Source organism: Macaca nemestrina, chromosome 7 (genome assembly GCF_043159975.1).
Source record: "Macaca nemestrina isolate mMacNem1 chromosome 7, mMacNem.hap1, whole genome shotgun sequence".
NCBI classification, from domain to species: Eukaryota; Metazoa; Chordata; class Mammalia; order Primates; family Cercopithecidae; genus Macaca; species Macaca nemestrina.
Genome location: NC_092131.1, coordinates 86,375,211 through 86,379,479, shown reverse-complemented (window position 1 = coordinate 86,379,479; position 4,269 = coordinate 86,375,211).

Here is a 4,269-nt window from a genome sequence, read left to right as displayed (position 1 = left end):
ATTTTTGGAAAAAGTGGCAATTTACCCTCCAAATGATATAACTACACTCCATATAATACATATATATGTATTATTATACACGTAATTATCTATCATAATTATCATATAATTAATAAATATAATACATATATGTGTTAAATAGCTTCCAACCAACAGTAGGTGAAAGAACTCATTTTACATTCTTACCAAAATTGAGAATTACTGACAGTTTTCATTTTTATTTTATTGTATTATTCTATTTATTTATTTTGATTCCGGGTCTCACTCTGTCACCCAGGCTGGAGTGCAGTGGCCGGATCTCAGCTCACTGCAACCTTCACCTCCCAAGCTCAAGCAATCCTCCCACCTCAGCCTCCCAAGTAGCTGGGACTACAGGCACACACCACCACTCCTGGCTACTTTCTGTAGAGACAGAGCCTTGCCATGTTGTTCAGTCTGGTCTCAAAACTCCTGAGCTCAAGAGATCTGCCAGCCTTGGCCTCCCAGAGTGCTGGGATTGTAGGCATCAGTCACTACACCCAGCCCAGTTTTTAATAATCCAAAGTTATATTATCTTTGGTCATTTTCCTGATTCCTAGTGTTTTTGAGCAACTTTTTTCTACATGTAGTGGCACTTTTTCATTTGGCAATATGCTTATTCCTACCTTTTGAACATTTTTCTATTTAGTTGTTTTCCTTTCTCTTTTTATTCATAAGAATTAGCTTCATACCTTAAATAATACATTATTTTATATTTGTTGAATATTTTATTCTAACAGTACCTTTTTTCTTGTGTATTTTTAATGCAGTTTTAAATTTTTACATGGTTTAATCTATCAAGTATTCCTTTCCTTTAGGCCTTGAAAGTCAATATGTTTATAGGAAATTCCTAAGTATATTACATATTTTAATATTCACTACCATTTGGTTGAGAATTATTTTGAGATGCATGTTACAGATTAGAAAACTGAGTCTCAACGAGATTTAAAAATCTCTTAATATTCACAGTATTAATAAGTTAGCATCAATTTTAAATTTATTTTTAAACTTGAGATTGTCAAACACTAAAATCTGAACACACATTGTTTAACCTCATCTTACTGGAAGCAGTCACAAGAAGAAAACTCCAAAATAATGAATCAAATAAAGCATCAGTGGAATGGATTATAGTTACCATGCAAGACACATGTTAGAGCAAAAGGTCAGGAATGTTAGGGTAGAAATTGTGTTATGAGTTGAGAAAATCAATGGTCCTTAATCATAAAGAAAGGTAATGCTAGTCCCCTAAATATTCAAATAGCAGTCAAAATGTGTGTTTTGATTGCGGAAGAACTCTAACGCATCCTCAGCTTCAACAGAGGCTTCAACACAGGCTTCAACACGTTCCTTCTTTTACTACTGGGTCACATCAAACAAGATCTAGAAGAGACAGACTTGTATGACTATCCTCCTTCTGCTTGGAAATACTGCATTGAAGAGGGTCAGGATTTTAAATTAATGTGACCAGTACTTTACTCCTGATCTTTCTCCTTCTCACTGCCAACATGTTGCTTCTGTTACCTTTTGTCATTCAATTGACAGCATCTCATTCTTTCAGAATCTCTGCCCATAGCCTCAGAGTTATCTTTGACTCTTATTTTTTCTTTCACTATTCACGTCGAATCCATCAAGAAATTCAGTTGGCCCTAACTAAAAGATTGACCTAAAGTTTGACCACTGCTATCTCTTTGGTCAAGCCACCCCCATCTCAATGAATTACTGTAATAGCCTTCTAAATGGTTTCCCTGCTCGTCCTCCTACAGAACATTCTTAATACAGCAGCCAATGAGAGCTTTCAAATATAGATAGGTCACTCATCTGCTCGAATCATTGCAATAGCTTCCCATTTCTCTTAGAGTAACATCAGAGTACTTACAGTGATCTGTAAGAATGCATGATCTATCTCTCGTTACGTTTTAAAAACACCAACAGAAAAATAACGTTGGCAACCCCATATTCTATACCAGTAAAAATATCACAAAGAAATTATACTAAAATAAAGACATTCTCAAATGGAAAACTGAGAGAATTCATTGTGAGTAGACCTGCTATAAAGAAGTCCTAAAGGAAGTTATTCAGGCTGAAGGGAAAGGATACCAGAGGAAAATCTGTAACTTCAAATACGAAGGAAGAACAACAGAAATAGTAAACATGTGATAAGATACAAGAAACTAGTTTTCATTTCTCTTTTACAATCAGCTTTATTGAGTTATAATTTATATACAAAAACTATACATATTTAATACATGCAATTTGATGAGTTTGGACATATGCATACAACTGTGAAATGATCATCGCAATCAAGAAAAAAGACATGTTTGTCACCTCTAAAAGTTTCCTTGTGACTCTTTGTTTTTGTTGTTATTGCTACTGTTTTTGTTGTAAGAAAAATTAACATGAGATTTACCATCAATAAATTTTCCTGTGCAGAAGCCTATATTGTTTACTATGGGCACTATGTTGTATAGCAGATCTTTAGAACTGATTTTTACACAACTAAAACTTTAAAACCATTGAACAACAACTCCCACTTTCTCCCTCCCCTCAGTCCCTTGACTATTTTAGATACCTCAAATAAGTGTAATCATGCATTATTTGTCCATCTGTGACTGGGTTATTTCATCTAGCATAATCTCCTCCAAGTTCAATTCTGTTGTCATGAATGGCAGGATGTTATTCTTTTTCAAGGCTGAGTAATATTTAATTGTGTGAATGTACCACAATTTATTTATCTGTCACTTAACTTTCTTTTCCATATTTTGCATATTATAAAACCACATGAAGAAGAATAAAATTGATCACCATACACAAAAACTTACTCAAAATGAATTAAAGACTTAAGCATGATACCAGAAGGTGTGAAACTACTAGAAGAACATGTAGAGAAAAAGCTTCATAATATTGGCCTTGACAATGATTTCTTGGGTATGACACCAAAGACACAGACAACAAAAGCAAAAATAGACCCATAATATTACATCAAACTAAAAAGCTTCTGTACAACAATGGAGCAATTTATGGAAAGGGAGAAATATTTGCAAACCATATATTGATAAGTGGCTAATATACAAAATATGTAAGGAACCCTAAAACTCAGTAACAACAACAACAACAACAACATTTTTTTAATGGGCAAAAGACTCAAAAAGACATTTCTCCCAAGAAGACAGACAAATAGCCAACAGGCATATGAAAAGGTATTCAGTATCACTAATCTTCAGGGAAATGCACATCAAAACTAAAATGAGATATCACTTCACAAGTGTTAAGATGACCCTTATTTTTTAAAAAGTTAAGTATAGGTAAGGCTGTGTCAAAACTGAAATCCTTGTACAATGTTGTTGGGAATGTAAAATGGTGCAGCTGCTATAGAAAATATTATGGAGGTTCCTTAAAAAATTTTAAATAGAACGACCATGTAATCCAGCAACCCCACCTCTGGGTATATATCCAAGAGAATTGAAATCAGGATCTCAAATAGATATCTGTATTTCCATGTTAATTTAAGCATTATTCACAATAATTTCTCTTCTTAATTTATTTAAAATGCATAGACTGTTGAAATAAAATGTTATAAAATTCCCCATTGGAGTTTTCGAAGTCTAAAGACAGAAGGCATCTGCCAACCATAACATGGAGGAATGAGGGTGAAATAACCTATATACAATTTCTATAGTTTTCATGAAACAGTATAATAAATATAAACATACTGTGAAAGATTAAGTAGTAAGCATAGTAGTAATAGGCAATCCTAATAGAAACCACTAAAAACATGATGCAAAAAGAAATAGTCAAAAATCAAATAGATATATTGTAATAGAATAATAAGAGACCAAAACAAAGGGCAGAAGTGGAAAATGAATACTGAAGTAATAGACTGAAATACAACCATATTAATACATGAAATGAAATGGTCTAACATTACATGAAATGTAAATGGTCTAAACACAGATATTTAAAGACAGAAATCATCAGTATGGATTTTTTTTTTAAAGGAGACCCATCTACATACAAACTCACTTTAAATACAATGACAAAGATTAAAAGTAAAAGAATGGAAAAAATATCCATGAAAACACTAATCAAAAGAAATCTGGAAAGGCTATGTTAACATCAGACAAATGGGACTTCAGAAAAAGAAATATTAAAGAAATAAAGTGAAACATTACACAATTATAAAATGGTGGCTTCACTAAAAAAATGTTTAAAGTGCTTGTACCTACTAACAGAGTTTCAAAATATTTGAAGCTA